We start from the raw sequence: 12,242 nt of genomic DNA on the forward strand, positions 1-12,242 counted from the left end.
TATTTCAGGAACCAGCCACGACTGCACAGCAGCAAGAAACAGATCCCTCGACATCAGAATCAACCGCACCAATCCCACCTAGCAAAGAACCACCTAAATCGGTATCAGCACCATCTGCACCAAGCTCACCTAACAAGGAACCTCCTAAAACGTTGTCAGACCCAACGGCTCCAATCTCACCCACAAAAAAACTGCCTAATTCGACAGCAGCACCAAAGGTACCAACTTCATCTACCAAAGAAACTCCTAAAACGACATCAGCCCCAACCACACCAATCGCACCTACCAAAGAACCCAAAGCCCAATTCAAAAACCAACCAGCCCACCCAAGCCGTCAAGCCAACAAACAACCCCTAGCAAACAAGCAAGCTCGGAATCAGATATGAATACCGCTACAGATCTAAAAAGGAAAAAAGAAAGCCCCACAGAGGCAAAACAAACAAAGAGTCTAAAAACGGAAAGGCATATTCACGACAAAACGCAATGCCAATTTTGCACCCTACGATTTAGGACAAGCTTAGAGGTGGAAGTACATGAAGGAACAGTGCACAAAATATTCTAACAGTGTCATATTTGCGGAAAGGACAGGTGCGGCTTTTTGGGCGGCCCAACCTACCCGGACATATCCAAACACTACAGGGATGTTCACCCTGACGAAACATTATACAAATGCAGCATTTGCACGGTGCACCTCCCATTAGAGGGCATACGGGTGCATACAGATAATCTTCACTTGTGGTAAAACGACCAGCAACATGGAAAATATAGAACTCTGTTAATTTACCATTTTATAAACGTTTTGTATTAGACATGTGATAACTTGTATAATATGTATAAATATTCTCATGTAAACCTGCTCTTTGCTGCCGACCCATGAAGGGAAAGTAGCAAGAGAGGAACACAATTTAAAAAAAAAAAATTTAAAAAAAAAAAGAGCACGAAACTGATGACGTCATCTTCCGAGTTTAGAATTTTAAAAAATGAACTATTTCATTCAAATATGATTTAGAGCTATGTACGCTATGAAATGTAGACTACATAATACGATATTATCGGCCTAAACTTAAAAAAAATATTTTATCTATTTTGATTCTAGATCTAGAGATTCTAGATCTAGACTAGATCTAGATCTACGTAAAACTACACTTAGACGCTACGTCGCTAAGATCTATTCTAGATCTAGATTTAGACTCTATCTACTGTAGAATCTATTCCAAAAATAAATTTCTATAATAAACTTTTTCAGGACTTAAATATTTTATAGAAATCTGTGTTTGTTTAGCAATGAAACTGGCTAATTTTGGGTAAAAAAAAAATAATTTGAAAAAATAGGCATATTCGTGTAAGTTATTTTTTTAAACACTTCTTTTATTCACCATATTTTAAAAGGTACCTAATAAGCTGACATGATAGTGTACTTCAGGGGTCTCCAAACTACGGCCCGCGGGCCAGATGCGGCCCGCGAGGTCCTCTAATCCGGTCCGCGGCGATCTTTTTGTCCACGGAAAATTCAAAACAATTCGAAAATGTAGCTTTGTGTGCAAATACTATTATCCGCCGTGTTGCAGACATTGGTGACTCAAATAGCGAAAATTGCAAGCAAGTTTCGCAATTGTTTAATTGTAATGGATCATTTGCTGGACAGCTGTTCCACATCTCAACTGCTTATGTTCATTAGAGGTGTGGATGAAGGCATAAACATAACACAAGAGCTAGCTTCCCTACATATGGCACTGTTACCGGAGAGAATAAAGATAGTTAAGAGACATGTTAACAGATAGAAACACAAAATCGCAAGATTTAGCAAATTTCACAGCAGTAAGATGGCCAATTTGTGAGAAATTTTTCTGAGCAGAGTATTTAAGTTAAGAAAGGAAATAGGTGACTTCCTTGAAAGTTAAGGCAAGCCACACGGGCACAGAAATCGGCCTTTGCTGCAACATGACTAGTCATTTAAATTTTCTGAATCTAAAACTACAAGAGATGGAAATTTAGTTTCTGATCTATACATCCACCTAAAGGCTTTCAGATCCAAACTTGTCATGTTTTTGGAACAAGCACAAGCCAACAACTTGACGCACTCTTAGTAGTGTAAGGTCTTTACGGCTGAAGCAACCACTGAGTTGCCCACGTCATTTGCATACAAGATCATCAAAGACTTCAAGCTGCAGTTTCAGTAGCTGTTTTAACTGACCTGGATTCAAAGGCAGAAAAGTGAAACTGTTTCAGAACCCATTTGAAGCAAATGTGGCCAGTTGCAAAGATGAACTGTAGCTGGAGGTCATTAGAGACACGTTCAAAGAAGGGCGGGTGGGTTTTTATAAGTTTTTGCAAAAGGAAGATTTTCCTAATATTAAAAAAAATTGCATCAAAGTACCTTTCAAATTTTGGAACAAGATACCTGTGTCAACAAATATTTTCAAGATTGAAATACGTGAAGAATAATTTGAGAGCTAACTTGGACCTCGAGTGTGTTGTTGGCTGTTGGCAGCCCACAGTGTTTCTTTCAGACTTTTTTTCTCCGTGGTGGGGGACACTTAAAATTTGTATATATTTCTATAAAAATTATAATTCGTTAAGGGGGGGGGGGGGTGCTGTACACGTTCTTCGGGGGGGGGGGGGGGTTACCACTCCGAAGAGATGTCTTGAAGAAACTCTGGCCCCCCAACTGATATTTGATAGTTAATGCGGCCCTCGGGCTGAAAAGTTTGGAGACCCCTGGTGTACTTGATACCAGACAGGTGGTGCTGGATCGAGACACACCAAGTCACACCTAATTTTTTTTTATATGTGAATCTTCCTATTTTAGACTATAAAGAAAGGAACTACTTTGGAAATCTTTGTTTATCTATGCAATTTGCTAATCTCTATAATATATGAAGCAAAGTTGTTGGGTGCCCGACATCGGGCACTTCCCGGCGCCGCAGGCGCTTCAAATTTGGCAGGATTTTGCCTTGGGGCGACAGAACACGGGGGCCGGTGCCGGTTGGCCTAAAGGTCTACGATGAGGGGGTCAAAACAGACCTCGACTGACCGGCGCCTTATATGAGCTATAAATCGAAAAAAAAAAATTGTCCACGTAGGAACCTCTTCATAACTCCTGAGGTCGTAGACCGACCCTCGGGCGAATTAATTAAGCATTCAAATTCTCAATGTTTTTGAAAGCCTAAGCGAAGCTGGGCAGCATGCCTAGTATAAAATAACAGGGGATGGGAACTCGGGCTATAGACATGATTTTTAATCCATTTTAAATACTTAAAGTTTTAAAAATAGAATAAAATCTCGTAGACAAATTAATTGCACACCAAGTGAACGCCAAATAAAAAAGCGCATAATAGTGCGCAATATTATTAGTACTTTTAAAATTTACATTAGTTTTTTGAGAAATCGGAAATAGCGTAAATTACTACTTCCAGTCAACGGAAATTACTCGAAATTTAACAGAAGGTAGATAATTAGATCTTTTACTTACATGTGAAATTTCATCTATCTATCTGAAATAGTACTCAAGTTATAGGCTTTTGAAAAATTCAAAGTAGGAAAAGTACCACTTCCGGTTATCGGAAATCGCTCAAAAGTTGATAAGGATCTACGATTTTGATAAAATACTTATATATGAAATTTCATCAACCTAGCTGTAACGGTACTCAAGTTATCGTGTTTACACACACACAGACAGACACACACACACAGATATACGGACAAGATTGCAAAATTATATTTTTCCATATTAGTGAGGTGTAAAACGTCGAGATTTGTAAAAATCTCGATTTTTTTTGCACGATTACAAGACTTTCTCTTTACTTCGTATATACGAGAAAGTAAAAAGGTCTTTCCGGGGCGTTGAGCAAAAACAAAAAAATGTTCCAAAATCTATAGCGATGGCTGACTGACTTACGGACTGACACATTACCGGTAGCGTTATATTATATATTCTATAACTTGCATTTGATATGGATTCGTCTATTAATCTGGCTGGTATATTTATGTTTTGATGTTAATTTATTTCTTCTTCTACGTTCTTAGTTTTTAGTGTTGGAAGGGATCAAACTCGGATTTTTTTTTTTGGATTACCAGCCATGAGCTTTTACAGACTTGACCCCTTTCCAACACATTTAAGTATACGTGTATATGCGCCATTTATTTCGAGTAGAGATTATTTGTTTTGGCTTATATTGCATTCACCTGTTTTTCCTTTGTGTCTGTCTTTATTACGCGTTTTCTTTGATCACCGAGTATTTTGTCCTGTCTGGTGAGGGATATGTTTGTAGAGACACACAGACAGACAGACAGACAGACAGACAAAACAGACACACAGACACACAGACATACGCACAAGATTGCAAAATTATGGTTTTTTCCGTATCAGTGAGGTGTAAAACGTCCGAGATTTGTAAAAAATCTTTTTTTTTTTGCACGATTACAAGACTTTCTCTATACTTCGTATATACGAGAAACTAAAAAGTAGTAGGCTTTTTGTGTTAAAAACCTGCGAAGTGAAAAAAACAGCAAAAAGTAACGAAAAGTAGGGTCACAAAAATACAATATCTTTGTAAACTGCAAAGCGGATTGTAAGCTGTGGGTATTTCCGAGATTATCGAAATTAGGATTATGAAACACATAAGAAGTCCAGCTTTACAATGATGTCAAATATAATATGATGACAGATATAAAACCAGTGTTTCTTCCAGACTTTTTTTCTCCGGGGGGGGGGGGGGGGGGGGGGGGGCACTTGAAATCTTCGGGGGGGGGGGGCGGTAAAACTATCTTCGGGGGGGGGGGGGGGGCGGACACTGTTAAAAGTATATATTTTCTATATAAATTATATTTCATTTCGTTCGCGGGCGGGGCGGGGGGGGGGGGCGGTAAAAAAAATTTCGGGGGGGGCTTAGCCCCCCCCCCCCCCCCCCCCCCCCCCCCCCCCCCCCCCCCCCCCCCCCCCCCCCCCCCCCCCCCCCCCCCCCGAAGAGATGCCTGGAAGAAACTCTGATATTAAAACTTTTGCTAGAGTGCTTATTAGAACGAAAAAAAAAATTAATTATTTTCTAAATAATAGGGTCATAAAAATGGTAATTTAAACAAATAATTAATTTTTTCTCTCATTAAATTCTTAATACGAAAATGGACAAAGTATCCAAAAGTGCAAGAAACCCATCATGACGAACAACAAGTAGTTTTGTGATTTTTTGCTTAGCATTTCCCCTTAAGTTTAAGGCAACTGTATAATGTATTTGCTTATGAATAATTGAATTAGAAAATATTATACATAAAACTTCACACATAATTACTTTATATATACAGTTTGAATCGTGTGATTAATTTTTAAAAAATCACAATAAAGAAAACAAATACAACTGATGTGGCACCTCTATTTAAATTTACTTATGAGCAACGTAGTGGTGGGGAAATTTTGACACGGTCAACAACGTCATCACGATGAAGTAGTAGTAATCTTACAGTTTGGGCGATAATGATTACGTTTCAAATTATATCAAACAGTTACAACCCCCCCCCCCTCCCCCATGGACCCCCTCTGTAAAAAAATATTGTCACAATACCACAGCTACTTATTTAAATCTATTTCTGTAATATATATTTGTGTATATATATTTTGTGTAATATATATGTATATTTAAAACAGTCATCTAAAAACTGACGCTATGTTCACTCTGAGTTGGTTATCTCCCCCCCCCCCCCACACCTCACCACCACAATTGTGTAGAGCGACATTAATGTTACACCTAGGTATACACTGGGTTGAAAATTGACCTAAAAAGAACGGACAGTGTTGAATGAAGTTTAACCCACCCCCACCCCCCCAAAACCACCCCAAACTGATCTGTTAAGTACTTGTAGAAATACGCGTAATGCTGTACCAAAGTACCATGCCGCCAGAAAATTAGCTTTTCAAACGTAAAACACTGTGAATATTGTTTTTTGCAATTACCAGTAAAAGGTGTGTGCAGTGTTTCTTCCAGACTTTTTTCTCCGGGGGGCGGGGCACTTGAAATCTTCGGGGGGCGGTAAACTTTCTTCGGGGGGCGGACACTGTCAAAAGTATATACTTTCTATATAAATTATATAAATTTCATTTCGTTCGGGGGGTGGAAGAGATGCCTGGAAGAAACTCTGGGTTCAGAGGTCACCACAGCCCCGCGTCTTCCGTGTCACATGCTATGATAGTGGTCTGCCAAGAAAGCTCTATTTTTGTAGAGCTGATTGGTAGAATCGGTTACACGTCTGACTTGAGGCATGGAAGGCGAGGCGATTTGGTGCCGTGTGGAATGGTAGGTTCGGAACCCGTCGGGTCTGTCTGTTCTGTCTTTATTTGGACTATATTCTGTACCTTTGTCTACCCTTGGCGTTGAAATATCACTTTATGTTTATATTGCTATTTCAGTTACAACGCCTGCTTCCACCCCTTACGCATGTGATGCCTCAGCTCTGGAGGTAGCCATAACACAGTACTACACTGAACATCAACTTAAAATGATCCGCATGGTAATGATAACATCAGACGGAGCATCGGTTATGTTAGGCCGTAGAAAGGAATTAGCTGCTTTACTGAAGGCTAAGGTCCCACATCTTGTTGAACAGCACTGTGTTGCTCACCGAGAAGACTTGGCACTTTCTGATGCTTGGAAAGATGTTAGTTTGTTTAAACATATTGAGGTTCTCTTACGCACGGTTTACACCTTATTTAGTCGATCTTCAGTTAAAAAGGGCGCACTTGAAGAATTGGCCAAGGTGCATGATATGGATGTAATTTCTTTTCGACCAATTCATGAAGTTCGTTGGTTGTCACGTCACTTTGCTGTAAGTGCTTTTGTTAGAAATCTTGATGTTTTAATTGCCTACTGTGAAGAACAAGTCCAAGACTACAACAATGATCCTGTTTGTTGTTATGTTTTGAGATCATTAAGAGATCCCCTGTATCAAGTTGCTATTTATACCGTTAATGATGTATTAACTGAATTAGCTAATCTATCAATGTTGTTGCAGCGAAGTAATTTATCATCTATTGAAGCACATCAATTTTGCGTTTCTAAAATACGCAAATTAGGAGCACAATACCTGAGTGAAGATGTTTATTGGAATGATAAAACCAAGAAAATTTTGAATGAAAACATAGGAATCGACACAAGACAAATCCCACACAGTTTATACGATCAGTCTGCGATCATTTAAATGTAAGGTTTCCAGCAGATGAACTGCAGTTTTGGTCAGCTTTTGATCATACTGGTTTAAAAAAAATTGTGCATTTGATTTTGGCGTCAAAGAGATTAAAGAACTGTGCGGAAAGTACAAAGATCTGTTACAAATAAATGAAGAGTCAATTATCACGCAATGACTTCAAATTTCAGATCAGCGAAAAACTCAAATCAGGTTCAGTAAATTCACTATCCGAAATCGCAGGAGTTGCTTTAAATGATGAACAATTTAGCTCACTGGCAAAGTTAATTGACATATGCTGTACTTTTCAAGCATCCAGCGCTGATTGCGAGCGAGGTTTTAGTCTTATGAACAGCATTAAAGTGCAAGCACTTATGGTATTAACATTATTAACATGATTGCATTACACTAACATAGTAAGTCGACCACATAACCTGTTGTCTAAATATAACTCTGAAAGTTTCTATTGTGTATTTTATTTTATTTTGATGGGATTCGTATCTTCTTTTAATTGCATGCGTTTCACTAGTCCTACACATTATACTATTAATTTATCAAAATGCATGCCTTCATTACTCTGCTTAATTGTAAGCCTAAACATACATATTAACTTGCCCAAGTAATTTTTAGCACCGCGCACACAACCTATTTTTTGCACACACACTCTTGGCCCTTAGAGGGAACATTGGGAGGGGGGAGGTTGAGATGTTGCGACGTCACATTTTTGCATTATAAATAAACCGGGAGTGATCTCCCCAAAACTTTCTCGAATATTCTAATATAACACTACGGGGGATGGCAACTCGGGATATAGACTTCTAGACATAATTTTTAATCCATTTTAAATACTTACATTTTTTTTAAATAGAATATAATCCCGTAGAAAAAAGAAATGCACACCAAGTGAATGCCAAATAAAGATGTGCTTAATAGTGCGCAATATTATTAGTACTTTATAAATTTACATGCGTTTTTTGAGAAATCGGAAATAGCGTAAATAAGTACTTCCGGTCAACGGAAATTACTCAAAATTTGAAAGAAGGTAGAGAATTAGATCTTTTACTTACATATCAAATTTCATTTATCTATCTGAAATAGTACTCAAGTTATAGGCTTTTGAAAAATTAAAGTAGAAAAAGTACCACTTCCGGTTATCGGAATTCGCTCAAAAGTTGATGCGGATCTACGATTTTGAGTTCCTTTACAGCCAATCAATGTTTGTCTTACGAAAGTGAAACATCGGGTTATAACTTAGGCTTGATGAAAATAAATAGAAATGTAGCCTTAAACTCAACAAATTATTTTCAAGTTCTCTGGATCTGCAACTTGTATAGCATTGATTCTAAAAATATTACATTTCTGAATTAATTTTAGGCTTAAGTTTTTAATAAAATGTTATCTTTTATTAGTTTTATGGTCCTAAATCTAAAAAAGCACATTTTTATTCCATGTCAACAACATTACGGAAGGAATCTGGTCAACTCGCTGGTGTCCATTCAAAATTTTATACAGGATGTTGCCAGGTAGATCTCTACCTCTTATGGCTGTACGGACGATCAACTGGAGAATAGAGATCCGACCAAGTATCTACAGAGTGCAGTGCTGGTCTTGAGTTTTTTGGTAATTGTTTCGTAATTAGTAATTAGTAATTATTAGATCTAGTTTCTAGAATCTAAGTCTAATTAATTGGAGTTATTTCTCGTTTTAAAAAGGTAAGCTTTGGATTACTAGTCTAGAATCTTAATACTTTAAAGTAAAGGTTGTCAAATTTTTCTTCTAGATCTAGATTTCTAGACTTAGATCTAGAGATCTAGATCTAGATCTAGATCTAGATTCTAGATCTACACTTTTTTAGAATCTAAATCTAGAGATCTAGATTTAGATCTAGATCTAGATCTATATTCATTCTATGATAATTAGGAAAAATTTCCCAATAGGCCTAGTCTCTAATATCTAGATCTAGATCTATAGATCTAGAAATCTAGACCTTCTACTATCTAGATCTAGATCTAGAAATCTAGATCTATCTAGATCTAGATAGGTCTAGATCTGATGTATTCTTAGTTATTCTAGATTTTAGATCTAGATCTAAAATCTATATGATGTAGTATAGGCCCAGATAATTAAAATACAATATAGTAGGCCCCTAATGAAAGTAAAAAAAAAAACAAGAAGATAGTGGGCACACAGCTTAATTTTTTTAAAAAGGAAAATGGTGTAGCCACTGTGCTTGCGATTCAACAATGAATTGTCTAAAAATTAGAGAACATGCAAGATTTTATAATTTTTATTGGAGTGCCAGCAAATGGAGTTTTTATAAATAAACTGCTGTGTATAATAGCACGGGTTGTAGACATTACCCACATGTTATTACCCCTCCCTCCCAACCATCCCGTAGTACAATCACCCCTTCCCACCCCAACCAGTGGCGTAGCGAGGTCGAGTGTCACCCGGTGCGGCACTTAATGGTGTCACCCCCCAGTGGCGTAGAAACCCTTCCCTGCGCCTGGGACAAACTTTGGATTTGCGCCCCCCCCCCCCAAACTTTAGATTTGCACCCCCCTCAAACTTTCAAATTGCACCCCCCTCCACTCTTGGCTGGATTTGTCGAATTTGCTCTTAAAAGACTTTTTAACACTCGAATTAATCACTTAATTAAGTGGAATTATCATTTTTCTCTATATATTTTGCTATTTTTGCTTTGGTGTCACCCTGTGCGGTCCGCACCCCCGCGCTACGCCACTGATCCCATTGTATAAGCCATTTACCCAGCTCCTTTGCTTGTCTATATCCTGCAGAAATAGCTTTGAATCAACAGAGCTAAATATTTGTTTGCTGAAAGGCTCGATATCTTCGTAAGCTTGCATATATATTTGCATATATATATATATATATATATATATTTTAAATTAAACTAATTTAAATTTACTGTCTGTACAATAATACAGAAGCTGTCATGTACTATGGTAAGCAAAAATAACATTAAAACAAAATACTTAATATATACGTAGATCTATACATAACTGGCGTAAATGTATTTTTTTAAACTAAATTTCAGCATTTTCACATATGTACAATGTAGTAAACACTAAGGCATTTAAAATTTTATGTTATCTTGAATAAACTTTTACTTCTATAAAAAATTGCTTTTTCAAAATACCATATATGGCGGTGTGAGATTTTGTTTTACATGGCGTGGAGAGGTGATGCTAAAAATGATCACTCAGCCTCTTTGTCATATAGATTAGGCATTTTGAATTACACTGTTTTGATTCAGTACGACCACATCTGGACTTTTTCATCGTACTTGTTGAAATTCGCCATTTTTTAATGTTAATTCTTGCCATTGGAATCGAAGAATAAAATGTATTCGATATGAATATTTGAGTTGTATTTCATCTTTTATTTGTTATATATATATATATATATATATATATATATATATATATATATATATATATATATATATATATATATATATATATATATATATATATATATATATATATATATATATATATATATATATATATATATATCGTGCATCAAAATAAGTTTGCACACCACTGATCCCTTATAATAATATTCGTTATTATAGATTTTAGAATATTCTAGATCTATAGAATCTAGGTCTGTTCCTTCATAAAGCCTAACGACTGAACCCGGGCTTAACTAGATATCTAAATCTACTATCTAGATTTAAGTAGATGATCTAGATCTATTATTATTTGGCCCTAGATTTTCTAGATCTATATTCTATATATTACTGTATAAGTGTATATTACTATAATTAATTAAGTAAATAATTATTGATTAACTGGATCTAGATCAAGAGTCTATATATCATTAGGGTAAAACCAGCACTGTGATTTTTAGAAATTAGGCCCCAGTCACACCCTACTTCTTATAAAACTACTAGATTCTAATCTGCTTCTGTGGTATCAACCACTGCTGTTCTTTGGAACAAAGAAGCAGAGGATTCATCTTTTGTAATGTATCACCCATTTGGCCTAGCAGGGAAGAGGTGAAAGAGGAATTAATCCTTAATTAATACTTGATCTTCTAATTCAGGTAGATATACTACAATATATAATATAACCCTTTTTTATGATTAAATGATTAGCTGTGTGTTTTAATAGTTACTGCATTTTGGGATGACATTGCCAAGTAACAGATCATGGTTATTAATTTTAAAAAGTAGAGAATACATTCATTTTACTCAGCTGTAATCTGATTGAATGCTGCCCTAGAGCTGACTTTGCCAGGAATTTTTCCCATTTGTCTAAAATGACTTTTAAAATAAAAAATTATACATTAGAAACATAAAGAGTCTATTTAAATGCTTACAGATTATGAGCAGCGTCAAGATGGATTGTAGTGGCTTTTGCCCCAACGCCTATTGCAGAAAAAGATTGTATTTCTCTGATCAGGATGGAGACATCAAATGCTTAGGCTGTGGCCAGATGATTAAAAAATCTTCTATTTGGAATTTGGACTCTTTGTCAAAGGTTATATTATATAATGTACCCATTTGGAATTTTCTTTAGAGATTTTCTTCAAATATTACACCGAATTGTAATACCAAATGTTGTTTTTTACTTTCTTGACAAAAGTTTCAATTTAAACACTTTCAACAAAAAGTGTTTAAAAAGTTCTAGAGCTCTAGCCTTTTTTGTCACTAACAAATAAGAAGTTCGAGTTAAAAAGAACACATTAATTGGAACTTACAACATATATTTTCAATTTCCACAAGCATATTAACATTACAATTTCTAATGAAATTATATTCCTTGTATAAGGGTTCTGATAGCTGTATGCTAATTTTGTTTTTCCACAGGAGATTGGTGAACTGTTCAAAATGTATTTGGAACTCAAAACAGCCTCAGACCAGCCACATGATGTTCATCATGAATCTTTCCCATGCTACCTTACGACAATGCTCTCCCCGCTACTGATAACCTGCGACATAGAAAAGGCTACTGAAAAGTAAGCACAAAAAGGAGTAAAGTGAATGCCTTTTGAGACACACTACATGCCACTTTCATATACAAAATCATTCAATCTTATCT

This window comes from Physella acuta, unplaced genomic scaffold (genome assembly GCF_028476545.2).
Source record: "Physella acuta isolate Inbredline_101_S28 unplaced genomic scaffold, ASM2847654v3 ptg001173l, whole genome shotgun sequence".
Lineage (NCBI taxonomy): Eukaryota > Metazoa > Mollusca > Gastropoda > Physidae > Physella > Physella acuta.